This window comes from Macrobrachium nipponense, chromosome 47 (genome assembly GCF_015104395.2).
Source record: "Macrobrachium nipponense isolate FS-2020 chromosome 47, ASM1510439v2, whole genome shotgun sequence".
Classification (NCBI taxonomy): domain Eukaryota; kingdom Metazoa; phylum Arthropoda; class Malacostraca; order Decapoda; family Palaemonidae; genus Macrobrachium; species Macrobrachium nipponense.
Window position 1 is genome coordinate 17,545,103 of NC_087222.1, and position 24,013 is coordinate 17,569,115.

Below are 24,013 nucleotides of genomic sequence, written 5' to 3' on the forward strand. Positions count from 1 at the left end.
TCATGTCAGTGAAGTTAAAACAATATTACAGGCTATTCTCCCAGTAAAAGTATATCAGAAATGAAACAAATAAGTTTTGGACACTTATGCCTTTTTTGATAATGGCAGCCCTGGTTGTTCCATCACAGAGAGTTTACGAGACAGATAGGTACACCTGGAACAGAGATATGTTTAAAACTCCAAACCATGCATGGGGGAAGTATTGTGAATACTTTGGCAGTTCATAATTTGTGTTACAGATATGGAAGGAAACAACACTACTGATCTGCCAAAAACCTTCGCTCATCAAGATATCCCAGTGAGTCATCAACAGATACTAAAACCAGAATTGCTCAGAAAAGTAGTACGCTTAGTCTGGAGGAATGTTGCTGACCTGATTCTTGATTATAGAAAAGATCTGGAGATTGGTTTATTGATTGGCAGTAATTGCTCTAAAGTACTGCAACCATTAGAGGTGCTTCCAGCCAAGGGTCAAGATTCCTTTGCAGTTCTTTACCACCATGGATGGACTTTTAGTGGCACTCTACATTCTAAATACTCCCAGAGAAGAACAGTATTTCATGTCACCATGTCTGGTCTTCGGAAAGTTGAAAGGGTAAAGGATTGATGTATTCATTCTGCAGCTGTGACCCACTTCAAGTTTTTGAAAGAGACTTTAGTGAGAAAGATTTGTTGGTAGTTAGAGTTCCTGATAAGAAGGGTCTGTCACAAGATCATCAACAGTTCCTCAAAGAAGTGGCAGAAAACATTCAGTTTCAGTTACTAATGGACACTACCAGCTTGCTTCACCTACCATTTAGAACCAATAAAGTTAACTTGGTAAACAATAGAGAACAGGCAGTGAAACAAGCACAATGGCAAAGGAGAAAAATGAAACTAACCAAAGTACAATGAAGATTATGTGGAATTTGTTGAGGAATTGGTGTCGAAAGGATATGCTTATAAGGTTCCAGAGGATTGGTTGTATGATGAACAGCCAGCATGGTTATCTACCTCATCATGGTGTTCTACCATCGCCCCCCCCCCCCCAAAAAAAAAAAAAAAACCCCCAAAAAAAAAAAAGATTAGGGTAGTTCCCTTAATGACAAGTTGATGCAAGGTCCTGATATGACTAATTCCCTGGTTGGAGTTCTCATCAGATTTTTGTGTAGAAAGGGTGCCTTGAACGGGTGACATAGAATCTATGTTTTATTTACTAAGATTCGGTACCAAAATCCGCCAACATAAATATCTAAGTTTCTTATGTTGGCCTGGCGGTGAACTTGAAAGCGAACTTAAAGAGTATCAAATGGGTGTTCACATCTTTGGAGCAGCATCATCACCCAGCATCGCCAGTTACACTTTGAGGGCATCAGCTGGACCATGCAAAGGAAAAGCATGGTCCAGATATCAACACACCATTAAGACTAACATTTATGTGGATGATTATTTAAAGTTTGAACCTTCAGAAGAGCAGGCATTAAGACTTGTGAAAGATGTTACAGCAGCATTGAAAGAAAGAGGTTTTCAGCTGACAAAGTTTGTGAGTAATATAGGAAGCTGGTGTTGAAATCAATCGCGCAAGAGGACTGTTCAGAAGATCTTCAAACATTTGATCTTGACTATGATGAACTTCATGCAGAAAAACTCTTGGTCTTCATGTAATATTGAAAAGGACTACTTTACCTTCTCCGCAAGCTTGGACCTAAAACCGCTTACAAGGAGAGGCATTTTGTCAACAGTACGTTCCCTCTATGCGAGAAGTTGTCATTTGTAGAAAAAACCATATGATGGCTGATTTACTATTGGAAAAAGTAATTCCAGCTGCTCCATTCACACACACAGGTGTTGACTTCTTTGGGCCACAGGAAGTCAAAGAAGAAGGCAAACCAGGAAGAGGTACGGTGTATTATTTAATAGTTTGTCTACCAGAGCAATTCATACGGAGACAAGTCAATTCCTTAGACACATCGTCCTTCATAAATGCTTTAAGGAAGTTTGTTTCTAGAAGAGGAAATGTAAAGAAGACTTGGTGTGACAATGGGACAAACTTTTATGAAGCTGAGAAAGAGTTGAGGAAGTCACTGCAAGAGAGAAATGATGATCAGATCAGGGCTTTCCTCTCAAAAGAAAGCATCAGCTAGACCTTCAATCCCCTTACAGCTAGTCATATGGGAGGTGTGTGGGAACGTCAGATTAGAACTGTGAGAAAGGTCTTGACTCCTCTCTTCAAAGAACATGCTGGACGACTGGATGATGAGAGTTACCGAACTCTTCTCACAGAAGTTGAGGCTATAGTGAATGACCGTCCTTTGACCTCAGCCAGTGATACCCCAGATGACTTACAGCCACTCAGTCCAGCACAGCTTCTCACACAGAAATCAAGTGTCGTGATGCCACCACCTGGTGTTTTTCAAAAAGGAGATATGTATCTGAGACAGAGGTGGCGCTATGTTTAATTCTTGGCTAACGTATTCTGGACTAGATGTCGAAGAGAATATTTATCAACATTACAAGAGAGACAGAATTGGAACAAGGAAAAACAACACCTTCAAGTTGGTGATATTGTTCTTATAAAAGATGATAATCAGTTAAGGAGCAAGTGGATGGTGAGTCGTGTTATCAGCACTGAAAAGGGCAGAACTAGTTTTGTAAATAGTGTAGTCTTAAACACACAAACATCAGAGCTCCATTGACCCATTCAAAAGCTTGTTCTTCTCCTTGAAGGAGAGGAACAGTGATTATATTAGTTACTTTTATGTAGATCAAAGGACTTGAGAGTATATTACATTTATTATAGATGTTATTCATATTACCTGTATTTATAGATATGGTTGATTTTGATAAAGAAAAAAAAATTATAAGGCCGAGAATGTAAATGCAGCTTTTTATAGAAACCAACTGTATATATAATTATTTAATAAATTTAGTTTTCAACTTGGTGAATACGGTTAAATTGTCCGTTTTTACATGTAAACATTGTTTAGTCTACTTTGGATTGCTACTTCTGTAATTTGTTCATTTATGTTAATTGTTGTTGAGTAGTTATTGAACAGACTGTTTATAATGGTAGTTTTCGGTGTTGGAACTACACTGTAACAGGTATGAGTTTCCGGAAATAAACGTTTCTTTATGATCAAGGTTTTTGATGACTGACAGAGTAGATCAGTAGAAGTCTTCAGTGTTAAGAACACTTCTCTGGAAATTCGTTTCGCTTATATTGGATGTAACTTAAAGTAACAGAGATGTAAGTTTATTTCTTTACTGAAATTTGTATATATTCTATTTCATGTATGTGGTGTTTTCTAGTTATATTCAAACTATTGTTAATTCTTTGTTTATTATGGAATTTCTATCCCACACTTTTAGTAAGTTTGTATATTTTGTTGTTTTCAGTTTCTTGAACCTCGTCGCCTTGTACTACTAGCATGGTACTCATCATTGGTTCTGAGGTCTTGGAGTACTGACCAACTATAAGTCCTTAAAATAATGGTCAACCTAAGTTGTAGTCTTTAGTGTTACGTGAATTTAAAGCTTTAAGTTGGCTTAGTGTTTTGTGACATCAACTTGAACTTTATATCTAATTTTAATAAAGTGTGACGTGAGTAGTAGTCATGTGTCTTTCTACATCTCGTGCCAGTGGCTTTGAAGACAACGGCAGCTACAGAACCAGGAAATAAGAAGGCTTTAAGGAAATAAAATGATGTCTCCCCATGTGACACATACGTAGGCCTCCTGACTCTGCAAGAATATAATCGGGTAAAGAGGCCACCAGATAAATGTAAGAGACCATGAAAAATTACTCTAGGTCTAGCACAATCCATCACAAGCAGTTTCCTTCTCTGGTCTACATTGTCCAATACGAGAATAGTACCTGAGTAGAAACTAAAAAAAAGGGTCAGTTTTCATAATTCATAATGAATAAAACTAACGCTCGGTGAGCAAATCCACAATTCAAAAACGAGAGAGAGAGAGAGAGAGAGAGAAGAGAGAGAGGAGAGAGAGAGAGAGAGAGAGAGATCATTCAAAAACAAGAGAGAGAGAGAGAGAGTTACTTTTATCTTCGTTTTCAAAATTTTAATTCCATATTCCAATCTGGTTTGTTATGAGAAATGAATGTAGTATAATGAATAATCATGATGAATGAACAGGTTCATTTCCGTGAACAGAGACAAGCGTGTCAGCCACTGATGCTGAAATAAGTTCAACCACAAACCTCATACATTTGTACTAATGTATGAAGCGGAATGGACGTCACATTCTTAACACCTAAAACATGACCAATTAATCTTCAGTTAGGCCTACTTATTAGCCACCGCCTACCACACCAGAACGGTAGTAGTACATGCTAATATTATGATCTCCCTGCAGAGAGAGAGAGAGAGAGAGAGAGAGAGAGAGAGAGAGAGAGAGAGAGAGAGAGAGAGAGAGAGTGGTCATCTTCTTCCACTCAATCTGGGCATCAGCGCCCTAAAAGGAAAATATTTCAGATTATTAATCAATTTATTATGTGAGAAGCACAGACATCCCAATACACACATAGGAGCAAACCTAATAAATACAACGCTGGATTATTATTAGAGCAGAAAACACAAAAAAGAAAAGTAGATATTTTTTTTTCAGAAAATAATGGGCTGTGCTGTATTAATTAGCCTACAAATAAAACAATCCTCATCAGGAGATTATTATGTAGTGATGCTTTTCAAACAATCACCGGTTGGTTAAGAGAGACAACACAAACGAACACGCCTTAAACCCTAGTACCTAACAGGCGCACAAACGAACTCACTAACAGAAAGAAATACATGAACTTGATGCGAGAATCATCAGACAAGAATAGCATCAAATTAGTTCTTGAAAATGACCAAGCAGTCACATCGGACTTGATAGAAGCATTAACGTCTTTTAAATAAGGATAACATGATTATTAGATAATATATTAACTCACGACAGACGAAGTACGTATCACAAGAATTTGACCAACTCTGCTCGCTCGGGCTGTTGAGTCTCTTGCACTGCTGCTGCTGCTGACCTCATGACAACATCGTCAGCTTTTTACTCAAAACATTGCCCCGTGACTACCGTCTCACTCTAGTTCTTCCTTCTTCACTACTCATTCTAAGGATACACACACACACACACACACACACACACACACACACACACACACACACACACACACACACACACACACACACACATATATATATATATATATATATATATATATATATATATATATATATATAACGTCTTATTACAATTGCACTATAACAAAACATTTTCCACTAGAAATAACTATATCAACATATATAAATTTCATCCTGAGATAATTCATTCATATTTTTTGACATTGTCTTATTGCAACGACATTTCTCACTTATTTTCGTGATCAGAATGTTAATATAGAATTCTTCCACTCTGAAGGAATAGTTGGTTCATTCGACGAAAACAAATGATGATATCTATATCCTTCCCATTATGGAGAATTTTGGAAGGCTTGCAACACTGTCGTATTTCAGTGATCAGAATGTCAGCACACTGAATTTCATCCAGTGTGAAGGAAAAGTATGATATTAAGAAAAATAAGTGCTGGTACGTTCATTGTAAACATAAAAAAAAATAGTACGAACAAAGCCAATGCTTCTCTGGATCTCCCTGGCCGGAAAAAAACGGAAAGAGAGAGAGAGAGAGAGAGAGAGAGAGAGAGAGAGAGAGAGAGAGAGAGAGTTAAACTGGCATGCTAATATCCAACTGCAAGTCTCGTTTAATGGATAACCACACGAGAGAGAAAGAGAGGGAGAGAGAGAGAGAGTTAAACTTCCATGCTAATATCTAATTGCAAGTCTCGGTTAATGGATAACCACACGAGAGAGAGAGAGAGAGAGAGAGAGAGAGAGAGAGAGAGAGAGAGAGAGAGAGAGAGAGTTTCTGTACAAATAACATAAATGTTCAAGTAGTATAGTACTACAGTATTGCACGAAATAGTTCGCCATATCTCATAATAAATGTTTAAAAACATATGACAAAGTCCGCCCCCTCCCATCCCCCCTCGCTAACCGACAAATCCTTCCGCCGCCCACCCACCCACTCTCTCAATTCACCCCCACCCACCCCGAAGGAAAGGGACGGATATGTTTTTAGTGGAGGCTGAAGAAGGCCGCCTGTTTGGGACGGAGAGAGAGAGAGAGAGAGAGAGAGAGAGAGAGAGAGAGAGAGAGGGGGGGGGGGGGGGGGGGTTGTGTTGATCTACGCTAACTGACATGAATCGGCCGTGAAGTATTGTTCCAAGTCCTTTGTGGACATTATGAGAACCCAGCTGGCTCCATTGACCCCCTGAGGATTCATATTTTCAAATATTCTTCATAAATTACCGATAAGATTATTTTACCTTTTGAATTGGTTTTCATGATACAGGATACCAATAGAAACTACTTCCCTATGAAACAAATTTCTGATTTTCTTAGTTTATAGCCTTTCTTATGTGGACTGCTCCAAGCTGAGTCTGAAGGTGCTGCTCATAGGAAGAACGTTCGTTGTTTCGAAACAAGCACCCAGAGAGAGAGAGAGAGAGAGAGAGAGAGAGAGAGGAGAGAGAGAGAGAGAGAGAGGGGGGGGGGGGTGAACCCATCAGTCATTTGAAACAATGGGTAGTACCAAGATACTTCCACTTAAGTATGAAATGAACTTGCGGACGAAACAAATACTAAAGTAAAGACAGACTCCAAGAGAAGAAACAGACCTATATAAATGAAGAAAGAAACGATCTTTGCTTCAGGCCTATTATTCTTTTCTGAACGCTTATAAGAACATTTCGAGAATTCTAAATACTTCCAAACGATTCCTTCAGCCGCAGTGAGGTCAAAACGATCGTCATGGCACTTTGGAGCTCTTGGGATGAGTAATATATACGAGTATATATCATATATATACATATTAATTAATGGAATGTTGCTCTCTCTATCTCTCTCTCTCTCTCTCTCTCTGAGGCCACTGGGTGCTTGTTTTGAAACAATGAATGCTGTAAAAGCAAAATACAAAGGTATTGAATGAAACAATTCTTTAACCGTTAAACTCACCTCAGACGACGACTTGATGTGGTGGAAATGGGCGCTGTTATGTCACCAAGAGCGGTTCAAGTCAAATTGAACAGGCTGTATGAAACGACACCAGTGATGATTCATGGGAAAATATTCCAAAAAAATAGATGACGACGCATCATCGTCTTGTCTACTTGGTCTCTTGGTTCCTTCCTTCCTTTCATAAACAGAAAATGGATAGTTTTCGTTTAAATAGTACCTATGATCCTCTTCTTATATGACAAAGCCGCCTGCCGTGACAGTAGGCACCGTTTTCGTCAAATAGAAACACTGATGATGCCTCTGCTGCTACTGCTAGGCTGACTGGCCAGGGCGACCGCCGCCGCCCTGGCCAGATTTTCTTTACCACCTTATCGTACAGATGATTCAAAATTATCGTTTTTTCACCAAAATTATCGCAAAATGTATCGTATGCATATGAAAAATTATCGTATCTGTTATCACTACACTCTATTCTACAGTAATCAACAACATTTCTTGATATCAAAATAAACGTACGTATATATTTTATACATTTATAATAAGGCAAAAATAGCATGAATCGAACTTTTCTGTTATTATATATAAAAAAAAACAATGTGACATTTTACAGAGAATAAACATAGATTCCCATTCCTGTCTGTACCACTACTGATGATGTGAACTTGAACTCAAATTAATCTGAGAGAAATATTATATTTATTATATATATATATATATATTATATATATATGTATATCATATATATATATATTTATATATATATAGGTATATATATATATATATATATATATAACATTCATGGATAGAATGGGTTTTCCTCCACGGTAACCATCTTTTTTAGAAATTTGCTTCATATTTTCTAATTATTTTCTTTACTTCATTGTTCAGGTTACTAATGGACACATAATGGGGTTCTTCCATTTACTCCAGTATTTTTACACGCGACAGCTGTTTCGTCAACCTATACGTATTGACGTTTTCAAGCGTACTGATACAAATATGAGCCTACATGCGTTTTGTGACGTCATGAGGACGGAAGGTAGTACAATTGCCAGATACCTAGTTTTAGTATTTACAAAAGACTATAGTGGAACATAAAATAAGACAAAAATAAATAAATAGTTACAAACAGAAATTATATAAAAAAGTTGAAAGTAAGTTATTATATACACATTATACATACTATATATATTAATTACATATATGTTTAATTCACTGAAAGTCAGTGTCGCTCTGTCCCGCGTGTGGGGGGTTTTGTTCCACGCGGTTGAAGGGTCTGCCTCCTACACGAGGGCAAGGAACGGGTCTGGCCCTCACGTTGGGATGTTAAGGCTGGGACGTTGTATTGCGATGCTGACTGCTTCTGATATCAATAAACGATTGTAGTTGCCTTCCTTGTGTATTATTTTGGTGTTTGTGAGAAGTCTTGTAATGTATATTGTGGGTATACACAAAGTGCTGATGATGGCTCCTTGGTTTCTGTGGGCCTGCATGCGACGTTTGAGTGTGGTGGTTGTGTGTCCGATATAGCATTTTTGGGGGGGCACTGACATTGCTCGTCAGCACAGACAAATTTGTATACTATATCAGATTTAACCTCTTTCTCTCCCCGTCGATGGGGGCCGTACTATTTTTTTTTCATTACCAAAGAGGCCGTAAGGTTTGGTTTGCAGTAAATCCTTGCTGTTATTTTGTTATATGGCGCTAGGGGGTGGTTCCTCTTTGCAGTATACCAAGGATGGCTTTCCTTTCATCTTCGTGGTGTTTGTTGTATGGTATCTGATGGTATATCACTATTTCTTTGTCTTTGTCTTGTGTGTTGTTCCTCGGGTCGGATTATGGAAAGCCTCTAATCTCTTTTTGACAACTTGCTGGATCATGTCATCTGGATATCCGTTATTTGTGAGCAGCTGTTGAACTCTGTTGATTTATTCGTTAGTCGCTTTCCACGTGGAACAGTGTGTTATGATGCGTTTTATGTATGCATTTACCACAGATCGTTTATATGCATCAGGGCATTCTCCTCTAGCATTTAAGCGTCTGTCTTTTTAGTGTATACGGTGGTATTGTATTTGTTGTTCTTTTGGGTCACAAAGTACGTCCAAGAAAGGGAGCATCTTCTCATCACTTCTTTCTACCGTAAAATTTAATGTAGAATTTGCTTGGAGTTTATTTACTAATTCTTCTATGTCATTGTCCCCCTTTGTTGTGATAAAGATATCATCAATATACCTCCCATAGATTCTGGGTTTTGGGTGTTCCTTCAAATGTGACCTCTTCTGGTGTTGTGCCATGTATGCGTTTGCGAAAAGAAACCCCCCCCCCCCGAGGGGGGAACCCATTGCCACGCCGTCCTTTTGTCGATATATTTCGCCCCTATGTGAGAGGAATGGGGCTTCCTTTGTACATGCTTCCAGCATCTCTTTTAAGATTTTTTTCGGGGATCGGTACTGGTGGTTTCTCAGAGCAGTATATCCTTGTCCATGAATGATTTGTATTGTTTCATCCACTGGTACGTTAGTAAATTCAACGTCCAGGGATGCTATGTCTTCGTCGGGTGCGGTGTCTTGCAGTAGGTCGATGAATTCCGTCGATGATTTTAGCGAGAAACATTGAGGGAATGTACGGCGTTATAATTTCGTTCGATTTCTTAGCCACTTTATACATGGGGGATGTCATTTGGGATATAATGGGCCGTAATGGGTTTCCCTGTTTGTGGATCTTGACTGTGCCGTAGCAGTTATCCGGGTGCAAAGTCTCCGATGATTTTTGGAAAGTTTAACTGTTCTCTGTTCTTTGTTCGCTTTTTCTGTTAGTCTCATCATTTTCTTTTTGAGGTCATTTCGTGGGTCTTTTTTAAGTGGCTGAAACTTATTATTATCACTTAGTATATTATCCATTGTGGTGTCGTATTCATCTATATTCATTATGACGTACACTGTGGTTTATCTCCTTTGCGTATTATTATGGTTTCGTTTTCTCTCAGTTCTTTTGCTGCTTTTTTTGACTGTGGACTGACTATGCGACTAAAGTAGTTACCACGTGTTCTATTGGCCTCACCCGTAATTCAGCGATGCACTCTTGTTTAAGTTCGATTTTGCGTTCTTCTTTCAGTCGCAGTAGTTTATCGATTAATACTTCTGTATTAATCCTCTTGGATTCAGGGTGTGTTTTCGTATGTAATGGCAGTTCAGGCCCTAGATTTAGTAACTGCTTTTGGTGTTCACTCAACTCTATTCCTGATAGGTTAATATACCCGGCTTTTTTCTCTTCGTTTCTCACTGGTCCACCGTTTAATATCAGAAGCTTTTTGCTATGCCTTGCACTGACTATTTTCGAATGCTTTTCTATTTCTCTTTCCACTTGTTGTTGCACAGCACATTGGGTCTCTGTGGTAGTAGAATTACAGAATTCACTCCACTTTGTTTGCTCTTTCTTCTTGCAGTTTGGTGATCTTTTCTGCTGATTCTTTCCATTCGTCGTCGGAGGCATTTTTCCACCTCGTTCCAACTCGACCGTGCCCGGCCATTATATTTAATACTTCTAGGGCACAATTTTTCACGGATACAACATTCATTGAATAGAATGGCTTTCTCACTGTTAACCAGCTTTTTTGAAATTGCTTCATATTTTCTAATTATTTTCTTTACTTCATTATTCAGGTTACTAATGGACACATAATGGGGTTCTTCCATTTACTCCAGTATTTTTACACGCGAAAGCTGTTTCGTCAACCTATACGTATTGACGTTTTCAACCGTACTGATACAAATATGAGCCTACATGCGTTTTGTGACGTCATGAGGACGGAAAGGTAGTACAATTGCCAGATACCTAGTTTTAAGTATTTACAAAAGACTATAGTGGAACATAAAATAAGACAAATAAATAAATATGTTAACAACAGAAATTATATAAAAAAGTTGAAAGTAAGTTATTATATACACATTATACATAAATATATATTAATTACATATATAGTGAGGCGACTCTGATGCCTCCTGTCCTGGTGCGGTGGTGGCCGTAATATTTCTCCCTCTCTCTCTCTCTCTCTCTCTCTCTCTCTCTCTCTCTCTCTCTCTTCTCTCTCAAGCAAGTTAGAAATTTTTTCTGTTGGTGATTCTTAAAAAAACAAAAGGAATGGTAATTTTATAGTCAGTTGTCAACTTATTCTTCTCAATTTGTTCCACGACAAAGACAAAGAAATAGTGATATACCATCGGATATCATACAACAAACACCACGAAGATGAAAGGAAAGCCATCCTTGGTATACTGCGAAGAGGAACCACCCCCCTAGCGCCATATAACAAAATAACAGCAAGGATTTACTGCAAACCAAACCTTACGGCCTCTTTGGTAATGAAAAATAGTACGGCCCCATCGGACCTAATAATGAGACAATCACAAATAAGGAAGCAGTTAAAGACCTTGTGTGATGATGAATAGGAACATGTTATGCAATGATCAAATAGCAATTCTTTTGGCAAAATGTAAGCAAAAATGGGGAGGGAATGTTGTTACGGCACTTCAAAAAAGAAAAGCTGATCACATTGATTATGCTTTATAAAACATATGTTCGTAGTCCACTTGAATATTGCAATATGATAAGGTACCCACACTATCAAAAGGATATTGCACAAAATAGAGAGTGTAACAAAGGTCCTTTACAGCTAGAATAGAAGAAGTTAAGGACCTTGACTTCTGGGAAAGACTACAATCCTTAAAATTATATAGTCTAGAAAGGACGATAAAGAGAAACGCTACATGATAATTCAGGCATGGGAATCAGATAAGAAGAATAGCAGAAAAACATCATGGAACTAAAAATATCAGAAAGCAGCAGCAGAGGTAGATTAATAGTGCCCAAAAACTATACCAGGAAAAATAAGGAAAGCACACAGGACATTAATCCACTACGCACCAGCATCGATAATGCAGCATCTATTCAATGCGTTGGCAGCTCATCTGAGGAATATATCAGAGCGAGCGTAGATGTGTTTAAGAATAAGCTCGACAAATATCTAAACTGCATCCCAGACCATCCAAGATTGGAAGATGCAAAATATACCGGAAGATGTACTAGCAACTCTCTGGTAGACATTAGAGGTGCCTCACACTGAGGGACCTGGGGCAACCCGAACGAACTGTAAGGTCTGTAAGGTAAGGAAAGGTAAGGTAAGGTAAGGTCTCCTCGCCCGGTGTCATATTGTTTCATGGCTGCTTGAAGTAGTTCTGTCACTTCTCCTCCTTTGGGACTAAGGACTGTCCCCCCTTCCTTCATGCTGGATGTGTTGTCGAGAAATTTATATTCTCTCCATTTTTCTGAACCATTGTAGTTGAGGTTCAGAAAAATTTATGGGGTTGGAGCGTCAACATATACTAAAATATCTGAAGGTTTTCAGATTGTCGTCATAATTTGTTGTAAGTATTTTGTACATTCATGAGTGAAAGTTTTCATTTTTCCTTTGTAATTGAAATACAATTACTTTGATACTCTCTCTTAGTTAACTACTGTATTTAACTAGCAATTATCCCTTTCTGTTGGTGGAATGGTTACAAATGCGTCTACCGTTTACCTCTCTGCTTTTTTGACAGGAAGGTGTGAGACGTTCGAGGGCTCCAGCTGTGAAAGGGAAAGTCTCCTTGTTCCTTCGGGTACAGTTCATGGCGTTTATTTCTTAAGTGTATTTCAAGACCCAATGGAACCTAACGGAACAACTTTGTTGCCTTCAGTTTAGTTTGTGTTAACTCTTCGTTTGTGCTAGTTTATTGTTTGTTAATGTTACCATAACTGTAGTGTGTGTAATTTTTATTCAGTTATACTTTAACGTAATTTATTATTTGCTTGTTAGCTGATTGTGATTGTTTTTTCGTTAGTTTGCCTCTGCTGGTATTATGTTCATTAGTGTTAAATGTTCTTTACTTGTTCGTATTAAATTGTTTTACATTTTACTTAGAGACTGATTCTGAGAACCCCTTTTTCCCCGTGTGAATCAGTCAGGGCCAGTACTACCTAATTAAGTAGTATACTATGTGTTTGGGTAGGTAATTGTCCACCTAGGTGATCTAAAAATAGGTCGTATCAAGTCTCTCCAAACTAAGGGTGTTCAAGGTTTTACTGTTCAGAGAGGGAGGAAGAGGCCGGTAAAACTCGACCTGTGGTATAGTCTGTGCAGATAGAGTAATAATTTCCCACATGTGTGTATGAAGGTACTGTTTTTCTACTGAACTCGATAATTATAGTATTCATATCCATAATATTCCTTAGTTAATTCCCATAATCTTCCACAACATTTCCCATTGAGCACAATACTCGTATTAACATTCACCTCCCAAGGGAGAGAAAGAGGAGGGGGGTGGGGGGCGGGCAGGGAGGGTGTGGTCAACTGGGATACAAAATGCTAAACCTTAAAATCTAACTTCGTTTATGAAAGGTAGCTCCTCCTTACGATACCTAGGAAGAGTTGTCGTCAACTGAATCTTATTTTTTTCTTTGACTTGGGAGTTTAGTTTCTCTCTCTCTCTCTCTCTCTCTCTTACTATATTTACAGGTGGATGGGCTATGACGGGATAGTTTTGAATCACAGATTCAGCAACCTTCAGTTAAGCTCAGAGAGAGAGAGAGAGAGAGAGAGAGAGAGAGAGAGAGAGAGAGAGAGAGAGAGAGAGGGGGGGGGGGGGGGTTGGGGGGGGGGACTCTCAGAAATCATCCAATCTACAAACGCTTCCAAAGGAAGCAATGGCAGCCACCACACGGCAGCCTCTGTCTGGCAGTCTATGAATATTCCTGTTCCAGGAAGTCCAGTTTACCGTAAGGGCATAGGCGTCCCAGCCAGGGGGCCAGGAGGGGGGTGGTGACAATTGCCCCCCCCCCCCCCCCCCCCCCGCCCCCCCCCCCCCCCCCCTGGGTCAAGTTGGGCAGTTGGGAAAGTTTCATTTTTTTTCTCTCTCTCTCTTTAATAAGCAAAAGAATAAAAATATATAAAACTTTTATTTGTAACCAAATAATAAATAATTGCATGTGAAATACCATTACAACTGAGAGTATATATAAGTAATATGTATGGTAGTTATATAATATGTTAGAAGCTAATATTATGAACAATTTTATGCTACAGCTAGTGTACAGTAATATACGATATGCTAGCCTTTATTGCCATAGCATTATTGCCAGATAATGTAGTTAGGCAACACAGTTAGTAATGAATTTAAAGGTACAAATAAGTACATGATAATGTACTTATTTGTACCTTTCTATGAGTAATATAGACTGTAGGTAAGAAAAAGAAAAGTGTTCCAGTCTGCTAACTTTTGATAAAACATTTATAGATATAGAAAATGACTCGGTGTGTTTAAGAAACAGGAAAATAGTTGCAAAGTTATCTTGTGAAAGGCATGGAATGGTGTGTTGATGATGGATTAAGCCAGCATTGTAATGGTGTGTGTTGGTGAAGGAAAAGGTGAATTTCCTTCATCAGTGATTAAAACCATTACAAATCTATTTATGTTAGGGACTGTTTTTTTAAGTGGCCTAAAGTGACGCATACAAAGTGTTGTTTATTAGTGAAGTAGTTTTGTATATTTTTTCATCATGAAATTACAAAACCCTCGCAATTCTAACATTTCAGGAGAACACTTTATTACATGTTTACTCAACCTTGCACTACAGGATATATTGCAGGAAAATACTATCATCAAAAATGCTCTTGGAGTTGCCCAGTTCATCCACAACTTCTTTAATACACCTAAGCGAAAGAATATTCTCCGTTCTGTACACATGCCAGATATTGACCCAATATCATACAGTCCACACATCAAATTGAAGTCTAAGTGAGACACGCTGGTCCTGTAGATGGGAGGCTGTGAAAGCTGTAGAGCAACAACCTGAGAGAATTCCACTTGCTCTAATAGAGATGCCAAAACTTCTGTGGATGCAAAGGGTCTTGTCAAAGCTATGCTTGAGTTCCAGTTCATCCTTGGCTTGCACACTTTAAAAGTGACCTTTTCCAACACAAATGCCCTGGCTAGATACCTGTAGGGTCATGATATTGACGTGATGACTGCAAAGATCACTTGTGATGCTACACTAGAAACCCTCAAAAAGTGCAGGAAGATAAGTTTTCTCTCATTTGGGGAAAAAAGACAGAAAAAAAAACCGCAACAAACATGAGTGAAATTACACCTGACATTGAAGAGGTGGAAACTAAAAAGCGCCAAAAGAAACCGTCCTAGAGGCTGCAAGCACTCTCAGGAGAAACTCCTGAAGAACCATCTCCTTTACAGACCATCAAAGAGCCAGGATTTCTTACTATAATGCCTTAGACAGAGTTCTCTCTGAACTGAGAGAGAGATTTGCAAGCAGAGATGCACATGTCCTGACACCCCTGGCAAAAATGATATTTGGGAACGCAATAGAGGATGATTTCAAGACAGTGTCTGAATTCTACAATGTGGATCAAGACATCCCAATGGCTGAAACTGCCATTTTTCACAATCTGGAAGGCGTGGATTTGAATACTGCAAATAAAGTGATAAGGTATCTTTCCTCAAATTCTCTGTGTGAAACTTTGCCACACTTCAGTGAGATGGCAAAAACCCTGGCAACCTTACCAGCAACATCTTGTTCAGCAGAGAGGTCATTCTCGTGCTTGAGAAGACTCCAGACTTACCTTAGATCTACTATGGGTCAGGATAGGGCTCAGCATTAGGACTTCTCTGCATTGAGAGAGGTTATGTCAGCAGGATGATATGAACACTGATAATGGATGTATTTGGCAAACGAAAGGGAAGGGACAAAATGTTCTTTGAATTTATCTCTAGATATGTTATAAAATGTAGTGTAATAAAGATGTTCTTCTGTATCTGACTTTATGTACTACAGGCTTGGAGTAATAATTTAATTAATAGAAAAGTAATTAGTTACACATTTACGTAATTATACTTATAATTCTTTATTTTTATCAAATGGTAATTTTAACTACAACAAAAAAAAATTTCAAATAAGAGGTAATCTTCGGATGAGAATTATTCATGCTAATGTTAATTTCTGCAGGTCTAAAATTTTAAAAATGTTTCATTTGTTGTTGTACTAAATCTTTTACAACTTATTAAATTTTGTTGTATGGATTGATTTTAAAAGGAGACCAAATTCACGTTTTTTTTATCTGCATTTTGTTTTATTTTCTATGGTTATGTATTTGTAACTGAAATTTTTAATGCTTGAAATTAATTTTTATTATATTCGTGTTTGAGATGTTCCCTCGTTGTAATTGTTGTTGTAATTTGATAATAGCACAGTTAATCATAACTGTAATTGTTATATTTCATATAATAGCATAACGTCTTTGCACCAAGCCTGATTTGTATATATTTTCACATAGTTGGTGATCTTGCTAGTCATGCCTTTTTTCGTGAAAAAATAATGTAAAAATAAATATTGATAGGATGTTCCTTTGTAAATTATGTAATATCTTGAAAGTTGTGTGTCGACGTTATATTATTTGAGTGAATTTCGATTTGAAAGTTTACATAAGAGGATGTATGTATATAATCTGGATTGACTGTGTGAAGGAGAGATATGAGGGAGTTGGGACTGAGCGAGGAGGATGCACTGGACCGAGGGAAGGTTGGAAGAGTGTGTTGGAGAACCATTACAAGCGACCCCAAATAAGAACAAGCTTTGTAGAGAAAGATGTATATATTTCCTTCTGTACATAATTTAACAGCTGTTGGTAATTTTTAAACAAATATGGTGATTAAAAAAAGAAAGAAAGAAAAAAACGTGTGATGTTTAAATTCGGGCAAATTTGGTGTTGCCTACTCCCAAATGAACTTCACCTCGTACGCCTATGATCTTCATTGCCAACAAACCCTTGCCTGGTATCTTAATTTGTTGTTATAATTTTTATAGCTCAGCTATCCTATTCGACTGGGTGGGTGGTATTTATAGTGTAGGTTCTAGGTTGCATTCTGCCTCCTTAGGAGTCCATCAATTTTCTAATATGTGAACTGTTTCTAATAGCAAACTCCTCTGCATGAGTCCTGGAGCTACTTCAGCATCTAGTTTTCCAGGTTCCTGTTCAAGGATCTTGGGATCATGCCTAGCATTCCTATGATTTTGGGTACAGTTTCCACTGGCATTATCCTTCTTATTTCTATTTTCAGGTTTTGATGCTTATCAGTTTTTCCTTTTTCTTTCTCATCTACATACTCTGTTGTCCCATGGTACTGAGACATCGATGAGAGGCAATTTCTTCTTGAGTTTGTCATTCGGCGTCAAGTCTGGTCTATTGGCACTCATCACCCTATCTGTTCTGATTCTAATCCCAGAGGATCTTTGCTTAATCATTGTCTATCACTCCCTCAGGTTGGTATGTGTACCACTTATTACTGCAAAGTAGCTGGTGTTTCTTACACAGGCTCCAGTGGAGGGCTTTTGGTACTGAATCATGTCTCTTTTTGTATTGGTTCTATGCAAGTGCTGGACATTCACTTGCTATGTGGTCTATTGTTTTCGTTTTTTCATATTGCCTTCTCCTGCATAAAATGGGTGAGATTTTATTCCCATCTATTTTTCTTTGGACATATCTGGTTCTTAGGGCCTGATCTTGTACTGCTATTAGCATTCCGTCTGTTTCTATCTCGAGTTCTTCCCTCTGTAGCCATTGCTATGTTTCATGGCTGACCAGCTCTTTACTCTGTCTCATGTACTGTCTGTGCATTGGTTTGTTGTGCTATTCCTCCATTCTGTTTGTCATTTACCTCTGTCTGCATATTTCTGGGTCTTCATTTACTTTTATCAGCCCTTCATCCCATGCATTCCTTAGCCACTCGTCTTCACTGGTTTTCAGATATTGCCCCAGTGCTCTGCTCTCGATGTTGATGCAGTCCTCTATGCTTAGTAGCCCTCTCCCTCCTTCCTTGTGTGTAGTGCTTTGTGTATTGTCATGTGTTTAATAGTTTTCTGGTCTTTTTTGTTGCGTAGTTCAGCCTTCGACCACTCCATGCGCTGTATCTGATTACTGGTATTGCCCATGTGTTTATGGCTTTCATCATATTTCCAATGTTGAGTTTGTACTTGAGTATCTCCTTTAATCCAGAGGTGTCATTTCAGATTTTTGTTCGGGGTTGGTGCTGGGGGTAAAGACAGTTTGGTGAGCAAAGTGAGCCTAATCAGCTGGGGGTTTTAGATCAAGAAACTTAATATTTCCGAGCAATTTCTTATATTTATGATTGCAGATTTAAAAAGCAAGCTTGACTTTTTTTTTTTTACATTTTAATGAAAATATAATTTATAAATCTAATCATAGTGCTATCAGCTAAGAATACCAGGCATTAATGAAAATTATGAAACAACTGCATCATTACTATAATGGAATGTATATTATGATCATGAAATAAAAATAAATAATGTTGATAATTGAGTACCATAATGAAAATAAAGTAATATAAAAGTAATGATGTTTATAATTTGAGTTCCAGAATCAATAGAATAATACAAGTTTTTTGCATTACATTCCTATATAGAATTACACCAATGGGTACCGAGTTCTGTTGGTGCCTCATATGAGCAAAATCATTCACTAGCTCTTCCAAATCAACTGACTTAACCATATGGTTTTATGTGGCCATCAACAACAAGTAAGATAGCTGGTTATCCCAAGTTTTTGTTCTCAGTTAATTCTTTACATGTTTTAACACAGAAAAAAAAATACACTCATGACTAGTAGTTGTGACTGGAATGGTAACCGAAATTTTAAGGATAGTTAGTAACTCAGAAAAGGCAACTGGTAAGGTTTTTATAGCTGTGTACACATCAATTAGGTCCTTTTGTTTCTTTTGTTCTAAGAACACCTTTGCAGAATGAATTTGTGAAAGCAAGAGGACTGTATCAATGTGTGCACTGTAATGCTTTGTGAACAGAGTTAGTTTTACCTCATCAAGGAACTGCTTTGGTTGACAGTCAAATGCAGAGAGAGACTGAAATAAATCTATGTTACTGCTGAACTTGTGGTCAAATTCGGCAGTGCACATATCCATTACTGGCAAATACAACTCTGTCTTCATATGTTGAGGCTTGGGGTTGGTGGGGCAGGGGGCCAACTTGAGTTGGGGGATCAGTTGCCTCCCCCCCAACCCCCAGCCTCCCTAAGTGATGCCCCTACTTAAGTCTCTGCATATATTCTTTCCTGATCGTGTCCTTCATCTCTTGGTGTTGTGTATCCTCTCCTTCCATTATTCCCAGGTATTTGTATCCTGTCTCATCGATGTGCTTGATGCTGATCCCATCTGGTAGCTTTATCCCTTCAGTCCTTGTCAATTTGCCTTTTTGTATGTTGACCATGGCACATTTTTCTATTTCAAACTCCATCCTTATGTCCCCAGATACAATCCTTACATTCTGAATCAGGGTATCTATTTCCTTGATGCTCTTACCATACAGCTTGATGTCGTCAATGAACATCAGATGATTAAGTATGTTGTCTTTTTTCTTGACTTGGTACCCAACATCCATCTTCTGCAGTACTTTTGTCATGGGAATCACAGCTACTACGAAGAGTAGTGGGACAGTGAGTCACCTTGAAAGATCCCTCTCCTGATGTTAGCCTCTGCTAGTCTTATCCCAGAGCATACTGTGTTTCTAGTAGCGTATTGTATTTTTTAGGAAGCTGATGGTGTTTGCCTCTCCCTATATCATTTTGGCATTATATTAGGCACGTGTGTGGTATCATGTCAAAGCCTTTCTTGTAGTCAATCCATGCATGCATAGGATGGTTTTCCTTCTTTTACTATTCTGCACTACCATTTTGTCTATCAGGAGCTGGTCTTTAGTGCCCCTACATTTCCTTCACAACCTTTCTGTTGGTAGAGGATACTGTTTGTATCCTCTTGGTAGTTGTGGTGCCTTTCACTGATGAAACATGTTAGAGACTTCCACATTACTGATAGTCACGATCCCGTAGTCACTTACTTCCCTTGTTCTTGACTTTCTGTACTAAGGATGTTCTCCCTGTGGTCATCCAGTTTTTGAGCCAGTATTCAGATATGCATTTTCATTAGTTGGCGTTTGATTGTCTGTCCTGATCTCAGTGAATCGTTTTGTGTTATCCTCCCCATTTCTTCTACCTTGACTTCCTGGAGCTATGTTGCCTGTTTGTTGTGTGATACCAAATTGCTCCATATGTTTTCTCAGAGTCTCTTACATGGTTCAGCTTCAGGAATTTTCTGGTGGTTGTCTTCCCCTATTTGTTGGCTGTATAGTCTTTTCTAGTTGGTTCCGAATAGTATATTCTGTTGATATCCTTTATTCTTGCTCAAGTACCATTGTTTCTTCTGTGTTTTGGCTTGAAGCCTCTGTTTTAAATCTTCCATTGTGTTGTTTAGTCCCTTCTGTACTTTGTATTTCTCGTTCAGTTCCTCCCTTGTTTTCTTGCTTCTTAGCCTCTTTTCTGCCATCTCTTTCAGTTTACTCAAGTCAGATCTCATCGACATGAATTGTTTTTCCAGGCGCCTTTCCAAGGAAGTTGATGTTTTGGCACCACACATGCATTAAATACTAAAATATGTTTTTTGTTTTCCAGGTATCTCTTGGATATCGGAAATAACATGGCTGTACTTCTTGAGAAACACATCTTCAAGTCTGTCAAAGAGCGTGGACCAGAGTGTCTGAGGGAGCACACATAGGAGATTTGGGAAGGACGTCGAAGGACCCTCCCTGGAAGGAGATGGCACAGAGATAGGTGTTGTTAGAGCCGTTAACAATGCCCAACTCGAACATTTTTTGCGTATCTCCTTCTGAAAAAAACTGTACTAGAGGGAGCTGCTGCCTCCTCCCTCACGGGAAACCAAAGTCAACGCACAGAACAAGTTACTTTTGCTATGGAAAACGGCCCGTCATTTTTGTAGAAAATAAATATTGTGTTTGTTTGTAAATGCTGATCAGTCTTGTGCGCTCTCTTAAAACAGACCCTAAAATCAAGCAGGTAAAAATACAGGTAAAATTTCAGTTATGAAATGCCTGTGAAGGGTTGTGGTACATTAAACTCTTCACTCCAGAGTCAGAAAGAATATGTCCTACATCCACCAAGCTCTTGTTTTAAGTGGAAAATTCTTTTAGCTCTATTTACTATGATGTGGATTAACAATTCTGTCTGACAATAATCTTTTAAATTGTCCAATTTGCATTCCTGCTCGTTGTAGCCTATTGCACATTAACTCTGTCTGTTTCTGACTCAGAAAATTTCTGTCGGACATTCGCAAGACTCTTGTTTTTTGTGGTGAAATTGGATAACTCTTTCATTTGACTGTGTTTTTTAACTTTTATTTGGTGTTCTGCTCTTTGCAGCCTTCGTCACAGTAATATGGATGGATACTGCTCTGGCTTGAGTGTAGTTTCTTGTGAGTAAGGATAAGCATGTGATTAACTTTCATTGCTTTCTGTTATCTTGTAGACATTGAAGCCATTTTGTGGTCACAAGTATAGCTTTGTTTTTCTCAGAATAGCACTTTTTCCTGCTGTGTTTGCTTGCAATTTTTTTTAGCAGTGGTTTGAAATTTGGCTACAACTACAGTCGAAGAACAGGGACTTCAAAAGTTCCCATTTTGCTGCTGTTCAGGAATGTGCTTAATTGAGTAGATAGTGTCCCTCCATTGGAGGTTTACTTATTTGGCTAGTTTATGTTGATGTCTTTAAATCCATTATGGTGGCAGATTAAATTTTCCATTTTTTGCATTCTCTTCATTGTGTAATGCTTAGAACATGGAAGGTGTCTTTTCACAACTACTTATCTTTGTTGAGTGTCAAAATCATTTTGAGTTTTCCATCTGTTATGAAGTTGCTGGACCTTGAACTATCATATTCTTATGGACTTGATAGTTTAGAGTAGAGTGCCACAACTAGAGTCAGTCATGTGGTCTTTGTTCTGGTTAGCAATTAGGTGTTTAAACACCAATCTACATTTCTGAGAGTAACATGAGTGCTGTCAATACCATGCTTATTTGTAACTTCAGGTCTCGACACAAAGATTCAATGAGCATTGTTGTACGTTTGTTCCTACACGATATAGAAACCTTTGGTCCTTTACAATAGGATATACTTGCGGCGTAGCAACTGGATAAAATCTTGAACAAGGTGGTCAGGTAGTAACTACCGCCCGGTAGGTGGGGAGACCCGCCTGCCTAGACATAAACACTCCAATTTACTTGCGGCCGTCTTTGAGTGAAGACGTGTGTTTGTGAGCTCTTGCTGACTGGTCGTTAATCACGAGTTTCTCGGTGGGATCTTCCTTTTATATGTTTTGAACACAGGTATACTCCTCGTTTAACAACGGGATTCCGTTCCAGCGACCACATTGTTCATGGTGCATGCTTTAAAGGGGAACTTCTGGTTAATAGCCATTAAATTTTGTGTAACCGAACTTTTAATAAGCTAAAAAATGAGCCATTGCTCTAATCTGTATGTAATCCCATCTTTTTATAATTTAATTTCAAATTAGCGCCGAGGTACTTCAATGGAGAGCGCCATTTAGCCAGGATTCGACTTTGTTGCCATCTGGCGGATTAGTACTGATGACGTAGTGTAGCGGTCGCCTCAATAATAAGCACAGCGAAGCAAGCGTATTGTAGACTATTATGCCAATACTTCTGGCAAGTGTCCAAAAGGCATATCATTCCACAGGATTCTGTCAGATAGAGAGAAATAAAGTTGCTGGCTTATGGCTCTTCGAAGGGAGGATATCATAATGTGATCAGATTTTTTTTCTGTAAAAGTGGGACATTTCATATTTTATATATATACATATATATATATATAATATATATATATATATATATATATATATTATATATATATTACACCATTTTGACAAAACTACACAAACTGGAAACCCTTACCTGTTGTCAGCGGCACCCTCTATCTGCAAACATGTCATTAGGCTAATAAGCTCACATGAATACGAAAATATACTATTTATTACCCAAAGCAGATGAACATAAAATAGAACAAAATGATTAATAAGTCATAGTGATAAAAACCCAAGTCTGCCCCACAAAGAAAACTAATAAGTTATCATTCCACTCTCCTGGCTAAGTATTCACTCCCAGACCCAAAATGTCAATTGTTTCATTGTATTAGTCAGGATAGAGAATCCCGCCTCTAATATCATGGAATAGAGCCCATCTGTAATAAAGATACATAACATAAAATATTAAGTAAATAGATACCACTTCACGGACTTCTCTCTTTTCAAAGGCAATATTAAGTAAAGAGATACATTTCACACTTCTCTCTCTTTTCAAAGGCAACTGTTTCTAAGTTGTTTAAAATATGTGCAATACCCATTTTAAGATAGGGGTTTTCTCCTGTCAACCTAGCGTTTACCAAACCAACCTCTTTCCTATCACAAAAGGAATGTGTCTCTCGCAAGTGCCTCGTCGGTTAGACCTATGACATCCGTACAAACGAATGTACATACTCGACACACACAAACTGCCCTGGCAACAGTACGGACAGCCTCCAGATTAAAAATGCATTCGCATCAGATTCCATCATTCAAGAAGGCTGCCTCTACAGCTCAATCTGTCGCCAAGCAAGACACGATATGCAATTCACTAACACATCACACACTTGTAAGATGGCTCGGCCACCTATGTCCTTTGTGCACTCCTGTCGCACACCACATCAGCAACTAATGCACAATGTATCAATTTGCCACATGATTTAGGGCTACCTCCGTTGCTGGAGCCCTTGTGCCTCGCCGAATGCACAGAAGTTTAAGAACTCCTAGCGCACAAGTTGTGATCAGTATAACACCTTGCATAATCACTAATATTGGTATTGTGTAACGTTCATTGATGAAAGGCTCATCCTCGTCACTAAGATAAGCAGAACTCGACGAATAGTTGTAGACGCAGGTCGAGTGCGTAAACCAACTTGAAACAACTCAGCACGTG

General features: G+C 38.4%; 1 pseudogene; it reads right to left on the reverse strand.

Moving 5' to 3' along the window:
• The window catches only part of LOC135204737 (zinc finger protein OZF-like), a 500,203-nt pseudogene extending 492,832 nt beyond the window's left edge, over positions 1–7,371 (reverse strand).
• Positions 7,372–24,013: the final 16,642 nt, after the last annotated feature.